Source organism: Vicugna pacos, chromosome 5 (genome assembly GCF_048564905.1).
Source record: "Vicugna pacos chromosome 5, VicPac4, whole genome shotgun sequence".
In the NCBI taxonomy this organism is placed as follows: domain Eukaryota; kingdom Metazoa; phylum Chordata; class Mammalia; order Artiodactyla; family Camelidae; genus Vicugna; species Vicugna pacos.
In genome coordinates, this window is record NC_132991.1 from 48986456 (window position 1) to 48998763 (window position 12308).

Here is a 12308-nt window from a genome sequence, read left to right on the forward strand (position 1 = left end):
GAGATGCATGGTTAGAACTGTTTAAAAAGAAAGAACAGGGTTGGTATTAACAGTCAGTATACCATCAGAGGTCAAATTCCTATCTCAAATAACTGAGAAATAGTCTCACTATTGTTCTTATTGTGTGATAGGCTAAGGTCTGCCTGAGGAATGACACAGGCATTTAGGCTGTGTTCTCTGAACTCAGGTGCAAACCCAGACCAGTTCTGGATGAGTAAAAGTTCACGAACAGTGTTCTGTCTGCTTGATTCTAAACACCTTCACAATGTGGTTCATTTCATTGAAGGATGATTTCTGATCAGTATAAGATGTGCAGATGAAACAACTGATAGATCAAATTTTCACTTCTCAGTTGGTTGTCCAGTGTGATCCCAGGGATCTGAACTGTACCACTTTCAGAACAAACCTCTAACATCTTGGTTGTGGCCCCTTTGCTGGGCTGGATCTTAGGGAGCATTTGGCACAAAACTTTCATTTTACAGATGACAAAACAGGTTCAGAAAGGTGGGGGTGGTGACTTTTCCATTCAGCAAACTCGGGCAAGAACCACAGTCACCTGAATTCAGACCCCAGGTCTTCTATTAAATAGTTGTGTGGTTAGGGGCCAGTCAGTTATCTGCTTAGACTCCTGCTTCTATAAAATCAGGGTATTGGGAAATTTAATAGAGTTTCCCTCTTGATCCCAGCATTCCTGCATTCTTTCCACTGTACTGTATCTTTGAATCCATTCATTCATTCATCCCGTAGTAAGAGGCAGCTGTTTGGAAGAAGCTGCCCATTAGGGATCCTATTTCTCAGCCTGCTCCCCCTGCCCTCTCACCTCTTGCACACCTAGCTGGGCCAGTTCTTGCCAATGGGATATGATTGGAAGAGAAGCATGTCACTTGCAGGCAGAAGTGATTAGGTACTTAGGTGTGTCATTTTCATTCTCTCTTTCCCATCTGCTGACTGGAGCGGTACTCTGAAGCCCTAGGGGATGGCAGAGCCACAAGATGGAAGGAACCTGAGTTGCTGAACCACCCATGGCAGGCTTCCTGCTAAACAACTGCACTGGACTGTTATGTGTCAAGAAATAAACTTCAGCATCTTAAATTCTGTTGTTGTTGTTGAGACAACTAGCATTACCCTGACTAATGCAGTTAGGCAACAGGCATTTAAACACTTTTTATATGCATGGTGTTATGTTGGGTAGTAGGGACCCATCCATGCATAACACACAGATCCTGTCCTCAAGAGGTTCAGCCTGGGAGAAGACATATAGGTATACCAGCCGTTGTAATACAGTGTGCTCAGTATCATGATAAATGTGGGATAGTGTGAGAGAACATAGCCTTGGGCATTTCAGGGAACACTCCCAGGAGAGGTAGCCTTCAAGTCAACTCCTGAAGCAAAACCTATTCGATGTTGGGATGGTGTTATGAACTGAATGTTTGTGTCTCCCTCAAATTCATAATTTGAAGCCCAGACCGTCAGTGTGATGGTATTTGGAGATAGGATCTTTGGGAGGTCCAGTTGGATGAGGTCATGAAGTTGGGCCCCTCATGATTGGATTTACTAGAAGAAGAGGAGAGAGATTTCTCTCTCTCTCCACCTGAGAACCCAGCAAGAAAGCAGCCATCTGCAAACCAAGAAGAGAATCCTCACCAAAACCCAACCATACTGGCACCTTGATCTTGGGCTTCTAGCCTCCAGAACTGTGAGAAATGAATTTCTGTTGTTTAAGCCACCCAGTCTATGGTTGTTGTTATGACAACTCTTACTGACTGAGAGAGATAGGTTTTTCTTTCTAAGGGACCAGCCTTTATTTCCATCCCAGAAATAAGACAGAACATGACTTATTCAAGGAATTTGGTGGCTGCCAATGAGGATGGAGAGGTAAGCTGAGAATGGAGCTGCAGGGAGAGCCTCTCATTGCACTGAAGCCTCTGAATAAGGTTCCCAGGCAAACAGCTTCTGTCAGGCATGCTGTGCAGTGGTACCTGAGGATGCTGAGATGAGTGGAGAGGGACCTGTAGGCAATGTCTAAATGTTAGGCAGAGAGAAGAGGGGGATGGGCTTAGAAATGGTACTAGTGGTATCTCTAGCTTCTTTAACAAAGATACCCAAATACTATCAGCTTGCAGACCAGTTGGATTTGCTATAACTTAGCAGCAAACAGAAAAGATAGGCAGCTCCAAAAAAAATAAAGGTTCACTTACCAATAACCTTGTTAAGCAGACATGGACTTCAACTCTCAAATTCATGAAAACGGGAAACCATGTGGGCCTTGCGGTTGGCAGTGGAAGCCAAGTGCCTCAGGGCCCCAGCAGGACTTTGGGTCTAACACAAATGAATTCCTCACTCTAGAGAGAGAAGTCATTACTTACATCATGATTTCTGACTTGGCAAATAGCCAGGGGAATAAATCAGAAATCTCTCAACCCATTTTCCAGCGAGCATCAGCTGGTGGACTTTTAAAGTTGTCTTTGTTCTATGCTTTTCCTCACCCTCAAATCTTTATGAAAGAGAAAAGAAAAATAACAGAGCCTCCCTACTCTCAAACCTTGTCTAATCCTTTCATAATTCAAGATCACAGAGCTGCTGTAAAACCCCAGCCTCACCGCTGTGCTTATTCCCCGTGTGCTTGGCAGAGCAAGCAATTCCATTTACCAGCACTCCAGCGAGCAGGCGGTGATAAATAAAGCTGCCACCCTCTGCTAGCCCACTGTGTTTAAAATGACACATTGGACAAGTGGGTCTCTATTGCCTCCACTTTTTTGATAAAAAGGCTAAAAACCGTCTACAAATGCAGTAAATCTTAATTTCTAATATAAACTCCAAACATAGAAAAAAAATAATAGGCCAGTTTACACTGGAGTGAATTTGATGATCAAATGATGAGGATTTGAATATTAAAGCGATAAAGCAATCTGAAAACTAATTCCAGTAGCCACCTGGACGTGTGAGGCTTTTCCATCTCTCCTTGAAGCTAGTGTGCCTTCTCCCCATACAATTTTATCGGAAACTAAAACTACAAATGCAGGCAGAGCAGGGTCAACATGAAAAAAGCTAAAAAGGATTTCAGAATCCCAGAATTTAAAAACGACCTCTTTTTATGATTTTTCAGACTAAGTTAGCTTTTATTAAACTGTGTCGCAAGTCCATGACAAGTTCTTTCAGTGCATCTCTTACTGAACTTCTGGATCTGTGAATTTTATTTTAAATCTTCCAATCTGGAATCAAGAGCATTCTTTTTCCTTTACCACCATTAGCAGGAAAATTGACTTCAAGTTACTCATTGAGTACTGGCGCCAGGGTGGATAGTCTCTAAGATGATGAGCATGAAACTGTCTTGTTGATCTACAATAATAGATCCCTTTGCCTGGTAGTCAAAGCCCTTCTCAGTTTTGTTCGAACCTACTTGGGAATCTTATTTCCAGACCCTCTGTTTCATCCACTCTGTACTCCAATCTCATTACACAGTGTTCTCTTTCCCCACGCGTACCCCTTGCTTTCCTACCTTGATACCTTTGTCTAGGTCAGCCATCTGCTTGGATTGCTTTTTCCCCCATTGTCATCTCACAGTCTCTACCTAACTATCAAGTCCAGCTCAGATTTCACGTGTGCCATGAAACCTGCCTTGACCATCCACCCCAAGCTGAAAGTCACCTTTTCTCTCCTGACCAGTCAATATTCTTTGTCAAGTTTAGAAATTGTCTTTGCAGGGATGTTCACAGCACCGTGGTTATAATAGCAGAAAAATGGGAAACAATATTAGTGGCCATCAATAAGGTGTCAGTTAAATAGATTATTGTATTCTTGTATATTGTGGAGAACAATACAGCTGTTAACCGTGGTGGTAGAGATGTGTATGTTTACTGATTTAGAAAGATGCCCACTAGAGATTAGTTCAGAAACAGGTATGATCCTCTCTTTAAACACAAAAGTGGTTTAAATATCACCTGCTTCAATCTTCAGTGGCTCAAATCTCCTTCCTTCCTCTTCACGTTCCCAAGCAGGACCCCAGGCCCTGATCTTAGAAGCAGCCTGAGGTTGTTTCTGAAAGTCCCTGAAGGGCAGAAACAGAGGTGAACGTATGCCCACAGCTGCAGTCACTTTGCCGCATTTGCTCTTGGAGGTGCTCTAAGAAGTTTCATTGCTTTACCTCCAGATGGCGCCTGTGGTGGGAATGACACTGATTTGCCCAAACCCGTTAGTCTGAGAGGTGGCACTGAGTCCCACTGGGTGCCTCAAGTCTTCCCGACCCCTCTTCCTCCTCCATTCACCATGTGTGATGAGTCTTCCACACACCAGTGCCTGAGACAGAGGTGTACAGGACATCATCTCTGTCCTGAAAAGTCTCCCAAGCTGTCCAGCTCTCATTCCATGTCCTGCTGGAGAGTTCCTGCTCAGAAGTAGCTACAGGATCTTAGTACTCTGACAGCTGCTCTTGGGCAGGCAGTGTGGGCAGAGTGCTGAGTGAGAAGCTCTGGGTTCATGTTCCATCTGTGTCACTTACTAGCCCACTGTCATTTTCCTTGAGGCTCAGTTTCTTCATGTAAAATGGAACTGACAGTATTACTTCCCATACAGCTTTGTCGTGAAGGATAAAGGAGATGTGAATACCAGTGTTACTCATACATCATAAAAATCTAAAAAGGCCATTATTAAACGCATACTTAACTTTAACCCTCCTTCTCTAACCTCGGGTGAGATACCTGCCAATTCATATGACTTCTGAGAATTTTTAAACTCTAGTTATTAAAAAAAAAGACCCAGGATGGGAATGACACCTGCTTGACCTTGCTTATCTGACCTTCAACTGAGAGCTCCAACCTAAGCAGTGACCTTGACTTAGGATGTTTCTTACTGTGTTAGAGGTGCTCAGGGTGGCAGCACCTTAGTGGACCCAGCAGCTCTTGTGGGGAACTCACAGCCCATCCTCAAGTTCCAATCCAGCCCCAATAGGATCTGCAAACCCACTACTTCACACATCAAAGAGGAGCCCTTCACTGAAATACAAAAATGTGTGTTCCCAGGAAACTGAGGATTTGAAAGGACAGATCACACTTGGGAATGTTGAGGGACATTAAAGAAATGCCCCCGTTTTCTGTTCTTCATTGCTGAGTTTTCTGGAAGAATTCTCTGTTCTGCTCCAGAGACTGACTGCTTTTGGGTTTGTGGATTATTGTGTGTTCCCCTTATGGAATGGTTTCTTTTGTGGGTGTCAGTTAAGTTATGAGGTGTTAACAGGCTCCTGGAAGAGCCATAACATCAAGTGCAAGGTGTTAGGTTTTAATCCCTGGCTGTGTTTCAGGTTTATTTGATTTCTGTCTCCTCCTCTCACCTCCCTGCTCTCAACCTATGAAGATTTATACTCTCAGGCCCTAACTCCTATTGTCTAATTTGTATCTGTTTTGGGGATACAGGCACCACTCTTCTTGCCCTTTATAGCTTTAGAGAGAGGCGTTTCTTTCCAAGAAGGAAGAGATTGGGCACTGATGGGAAAAACCTGCCGTGTTCAAATACTTTATGCTCTTTTGATTCTCTTCTCCTAGAGTGGACAAGACCTGGGCATATCCTTACTGCTGTGGCCCAAATAGCTGACTTAAAAACAACACATATCGGTTTGTGTTCTCATGTGCACAGTTTTCACTTTAACCCAAGTGTACCCCAGTCCTTCTCCAGAAGCTTGCTCTGAGTCAGATGTGTGAGGGTTTTCCTGCTGGTTATTTTTCATCTTGATAAACCCAGCCCTCAGTGGATCCTATTTATGGACCATCATTCTCATATTTTCTCTCTTTCACCTTTGATTTTTTTTTTAAAGTACAGATCTACTGTGGAAAATTTAGAACATAGAGATGCACAAAGCAGAATATAAAAGTCACACGTTAGCCTGTCGTCCTGAGACAACTGCTGTTAACAATTGGAATGTCTTTCCTCTAAGATCACATAGAATTGGGACCATCCTATTTATGCTCTTATGCAAAGTACATTTTTTTTTACATAATATATCACAGCCATGTTACTATGCCTGGTCAAACATTCTTAATCATCAACACAATTCTTTCTGGCCACAGAGCACTGAGAGCTCCTGTCTGCACCAGCTCCTCTGTGCAGCTCCTGGGTTGGAAGCAATGGCCGATTCCTGGGGCTGGGTACATGCTCACTGGAGTCACTGTCCCAACTCTGAACATGGCTGTATACTCCCAGAAGGAATAATGCCACCATAAAACTGTAAAGTATTTCCATGTCAAAAAGAACCCAAGAAATCTGCTGAGGGCCCTAGCAGAGAAACTTACCCATCAGATCCACTCTTCAAGTGTCCCCAGCTTGAAATACCATTTCCTTTTCTTTCTTCCTTCCTCCCTCCCTTCCTTCCTTCCTTCCTTCTTTCTTTCCAAGACTTTATTACTTAGAGCAGTTTTAGGTTCTCAAAAATTGAGCAGAAAGTATAGAGTTCACATATATTGCCTACCCCCTCACTATCCTCCCTCACCATTACCATCTCCCATCAGAATGGTACTCTTGTTACAGTTGATGAGCCAGTATTGACATATCATTATCAACCAAAGCCCATAGTTAACATTAGAACTCACTCTCAGCATTGTATCTTACATAGGTTTTGACAAATGTATAATGACAAGTATCCACCATTATATACCATACAGAATAGTTTCAATGCCCTAAAAATCCCTGTGCTCCACAAATTCGTCTCCCTTTCCCCCTAAACTCCTGGCAACTATGAATCTTTCTACTGTCTCCATAATTTCGCCTTTTCCAGAAAGTCATATTGTTGTAATCATATAATATGTAGACGTTTCAGATTGATTTCTTTCACTTAGCAATATGAATTTAAGGTTCTTCCATGTCTTTTTTTGGCTTGATAGCTCATTTTTTTGGTGCTAATACTCTGTTGTCTGGATGTACCACAGTTTATTTCTGTAATCACCTACTGAAGGACATCACAGTTACTTCAAGTTTTGGCAGTTATGCATAAAGCTGCCTTAAATATCTCTGTGAAGGGTTTTTCATGGACACATTTTCAACTTCTTTGGGTAAATACTAAGGGGCGTGATTGCTGGAACATATGGTATGAATGTGTTTATTTCTGTAAGAAACTTCCAATCTGTCTTCCAAAGTGGCTGTCCCATTTTGGATTCCTACCAGCAATGTCTGAGAGTTCCGGCTGCTCCACATCCTTGTCAGAACTTGGTGTTGTCACTGTTTTGGATTTTAGCCATTTTAATGGGTAGTGATGACCTTTTCTTTTTTTTTTTCCCTTTCTTTTTTTGTTGACGATAAAAGCCTTTCTTAGGTGGAAATGCTTGAAGATGAGTGTCTAAATCTAAATCTAAGTGCCTAAATCTAAATCTCCTCTCTGTTCATAAGCAGATGAACGCTAACTTCTGAGAGTCACACAGTTTTGCCTTTAGCCCCTTTTTCAGCAGCATGCTTGGCACCTGGGACGCGTTTAATAAATATTTGCTGGTTGCATGACTCTCAATAGCCTGGCTGCCTCTGCTTTTGAGAACCACAAGAGATCTATTCGACCAGCACATTGGCGCATCACACACACACACAATGACTCGACCAGCACATTGGCGCATCACACACACACACACACACACACACACACACACACACACACACACACACACACACACACACACACACACACACACACACACACACACACACACACACACACACACACACACACTGACAGGCACTCTTCTGCACCAGTTTGGAACTGTATTGTCCAGGCTTTTGAACCCCAACTTTTGAAATACTGGCCTTGGTCTGTCAGTGAGAATAAATGAAGAGTATTTTTGGTGATGTTTAATTTTGGTAGATCATCAGGTCCAGTACTACCCTTGGGTCTCAGAAAATGAAGTCACTCATCCTATTGTAGCCCACACTAGCAAGTTCCACACCTGCATTTATGGATACTCACATCTTGAGATAATAGGAGTGAAGGTTGATGACAGCTGTGTTCACCATCTCTCTCCTTTGTTTTTGTTTTCCTTCCATCCTTCCTCTTGGAAGCAGTGAAACCTAACATCTGTTGAATCCCCTGGAGGTAAACTTAGCCCCCCATTTCTTGTCCTCCTACTGTGCTGATTCTACACTATTTGCCTAGCACATGATCGGTGGTAATCAATGTTTATTGAATGAATAATGTACCCATGGTCTGATATAGAAGTCTAGAGTTTGCTAGTAAAGAACCACATAACATTCTAGGGGTCATTGTTTGGAGCTACTATTGTAGTTGCTTTGCAATAGCAGACATCAGTACAGATTTGCCTTTAGGAGCCCAAGTCCATGGCCAAATGTAGAACTGGTACTCCCCAACCCCCAACTCCTGCTTATTGTCAAAAACACACCACACATTGTAGCAACCGTATTGCCAAAGCTTTACAACATCCATAAATTGAAAACTACTGCCTTTGACAGTTATGGGCCTGTGTCAACACCAGATCATGTTGACCCTCCTGGAATGTGTTTGCAAATACACCATGCCAGCCTTGGAAGCTGTTGACATCAGAGGCTGTAAGTTAATTAGATGTGGCCCCAGAGCATTGTGGGTCTTGCTGTCTAGGAGGATTTTTTTTTCTTCTTAAATTCCTCTCTTCTTTGATTTTTGTCCCAGGGCAGAAGCAGTCTTGGCTGCCATGTTTAGTAGAGCAAGAAAGCCAGTTTAGAGGAGTCCACATCCTCAGCAAGTGATAATGTTATCTGTGAACCACTTTCCTTTCTTCCCTTTTGGCAGATTGCAGTAGGATTGGCTGCAGACTCTGGGAAATGCTGGTGGCCGTGGATTCTGCGTAGGAGAGACTCAGCATACCTGCACGTTTTGAGCACTCTCTGTCTGACTCTGCCAGGGCAACTATTGGATGGTGTTGCAGAGACCTATGTTGTGACTTTATTCTAGTGGCAGGGCACACTGTGGGATCCCTGGCCTGTGTGCCTCTGTGCATGTGTGTGCACACATGTGTGTGATGGAGTTCCTGAGAGGATATCCTGGCTCTCACTGCCGTATTTTCCCTCTCTGCTCTAATATCGTTGGTCCTCACAAAAAAATGGAATCTCCACTAGTTAGAATATGTCTCAGAGTATTTATAACAGTTTCTTTTCTGGAGAAGTCAAGAAAGAAAGAAGGACATGGCCAGTTCTATCACACTTCAAGGAAAATGTCTGCCTTGGGACGCCTCTAAGACTTGAGTCTTTCTCCCATTACCAGTGCCCTGGTGCAGAGCATCACCCTAAACACACAGATCACCACAAGGGCCTCAAATGACTGGCGCCAGGCAGAGTGACAGAGGAAGGTGGGCATCCTAGGAGGAGGGAAATGAGGCTAACTAGGTCAGGGGGAGCCCCCCAGGGCTGTTTGCTACGAACTTACTTCCCTGCTTCCATCAGTATTCATTAAGTCTCGTGTGCAGAACACTGAGCAAGACCCAGGAGGAGACAGCTAGAAACCCATTTCTGCTTTCAGGTAGTTTACGTTCTAGTGGTGAAAAGACTCACACATACACATATCCACACAAAGCCACATACGTATGTGCACGGAAGCAAGGCTAACATAACATAAATAGTAGCTAGTGGGTGGTGGCTGCATGAGTGCCTCAGGAGTTCAGAGGAAGGCAAAAGCGATGGCTGTCGTCATAGACAGGGGAAACTAAACTGAGATTCAGGTAGGTGCTGCTCAGACAGAGAGGACGTTCCAGGCCAGGGAATACCGGGAGCAACAGCAAGGAAATGGGAATGCGGAGGTGTGTTCAGGTGATAGGGAGCAGTGGGGGAAGATGGTGAAGGGAGGTGGGGCAGGTTAGGCTGCAAGGCTGGAAGGTGAGTTCCCCAGGGCTGGGGATTTTGTCCATTGAATTCACCATTGTGATTACGTAGAGCATCCTCTGTGTAATCTATATGAAATGAATGATTACATACATTCACTTTGTTGACTCTTGCTGAGCAGTAAATGGAAGTGAGAAACCGAAAGGCCTTCCATTTCTTAGACCGTGTTCTCCAGATGTGTGGCGGATTGGAGTGACATTTTGGGTGGGGTGAATGCTTCTGGCAGGTGATATCCAGACTGATTGAAGAGTGGGGTTTGCTTTTAAGCTGGTGACCTCGTTAAGGAATAAATGTGATCATTCGAGCATAAGATACTAAGGGGCTCAGCTACCTTAGAGCTTGGAAAGGGTGGGGGTCAGTGTGAGAGGTAGTGAGGGTTTAGGGAGCAGGCTCCCCAATCCAAGTTGCAGAAATCTCAGGAGACCCTCTAATGTGCTTCTCTGAGAGCTGAGTGGTTGTGCCTTCTGGGCAGACCTCTCCTTGCCTTGCTGCCCTGCTGTTTAGCTATGGGGATTTCCCTGTCAGTCTTTGTGGGACTTCCCACATTTTGTCACCATCCCCAAGTATACCCCACAGAAATGACTCCTGCTGTAATTTAAGCTGATTTATTAATTAACTCATTCATTCATTCATTCTGCATCAGTTTTGGAGCGTATACTTTGTGCTTGCCCTCTGCTAGGCCCTGGAGATTCTCAGGTAAATCAGACCTTGTTCCTGCCCTCAAGGAGCTTCCAGTTCAGTAGGGCTCAAATGTATAAACATACGTGTGAGTAATCAGGGGCTGTATATCTGCCAGAGGCACAGTGAGCGCACGAGGGGGGATGTCAGCTCCACACTGAGATGTGAGGCTGGGGGCATCTTAAAAGAGGAAGTGACAACTGAGTTTTTGCTTTAAAGGGTTCACCATCTAGACAAAAGAGAGTGTAGTCAGGGAGAGGATGTCCCAGCAGAAAGCAAAGCATGTAAAAGCCTTGAGGGGGGAGACAGCTGACGTGGCCTTTGAACTGGGTTCTAAACCCCCTTGGTGTGAAGGGGTGTAATGGGCTGGAGGTACTAGAAATTAGCAAATCACCATGGCCTCACTCACTATGGATGCGATTTTAAGCCATACATGTATCTCCAAGCAAATAAGACTGGTATGAGGTGGAATGCAACAAATACATGTCAAAACTTATGCTAAAACAGACTGCAAAGAGATGTCAGTGTTTGTGCAGACTATTTCACAGTGTATCTGTGAAATACTGTCTTAGTCAGTTTAGGCTTAAGTAACAGAAATTTATTTCTCACAATCCCAGAGGCTAGAAGTCCCAGATCAGGGTCTGGTGGGGTTGATTTCTGGTGAGGGCTGTCCTCCTGACTTGGAGAGGGTGCTTACTCACTGTCCTCAACATGACACAGACAGTTCTGGTCTCTCTTCCTCATCTTATAAGGACTCCAATTCTATTGTATTAGGGTCTTACCCTTATGATCTCACTTAACCTTTATTATCTCCTTATTAGCCCTTTCTTCAAATACAGCCACAGGGGAGATTAGGGCTTCAGCATATGGATTCTGAGGGACACAGTCCAGTCCATAGCATCCCGAATCCAGGCAGCAGGAGAAGACAGTTCTTTTACCCACCTCTTCAATGCAAACAGTTCACAGGCACTAATTTCATGTGAAATTTCAAGTGGTTAAATGGTGAAGAAGGGAGAAACTTGCAAGAAGGCTGGAGAGGTAAGGCGGAGAGTCATCACAAGGGGCCTCGTGTGGGTGCCATGGCTTTCCTGAGTGCTGTGGAAGCCCTCGAGAGGGAGAGACTTGATCAGATTTGGGTTTCCAAGAGACCCCTCTGGCTTCAGTGGGCAAGTGCTGGATGGAGCAGCCTGAAGGCAAGGAGACTGGCTAGGAGGCTCTGGCCCTGGGTGGGTGAAAAGTTGGAGGCCTGAAGTGTTGTGTAGAGATGAGAAGTATTCAAGAAATTGGTGTTGGATTTGATTTGAGGGAAAGAGGAAAGAAAATGCAGGCATCTGGGTGTCTCCCAGGTTTCTGATTTGAATGAGTGGTATTCCTCTGTTCAGATTTTCAAGGAAGTGGGAACAGCTCCAGGACTCTCCTCTCAAGGTCAGTCTTCGGTAGTTGCCAACAGTAATTGAGTCCCCTCCTGTCCTTTATTCCTTTAACTCTTCCACCATTTTTCTCACAGTAAAATCCAGTTGTTGGCAAGTTAGAGCAAACACTAGAGTGAAGAGAAATGGATTCTGTGGTCTGATGCAGTAGACACCTGTTGCTTTTGGCCACCCAGTTGTTGTCCAACTGTCTCCTGGTAGAGCCCTGACTTCCTCCTGGAAACAAGCCCTCCCCTGTGTTCTGGTGAGTCTGTCAATCAAATTAAGCCAATCTGATGGGCTTTCTTTGGGTCACTTGATCCAAGCATAGCCAGTCAGATTCACGAGGAATCGTAACAGCTTGATCCTGGGACAAAACACGAA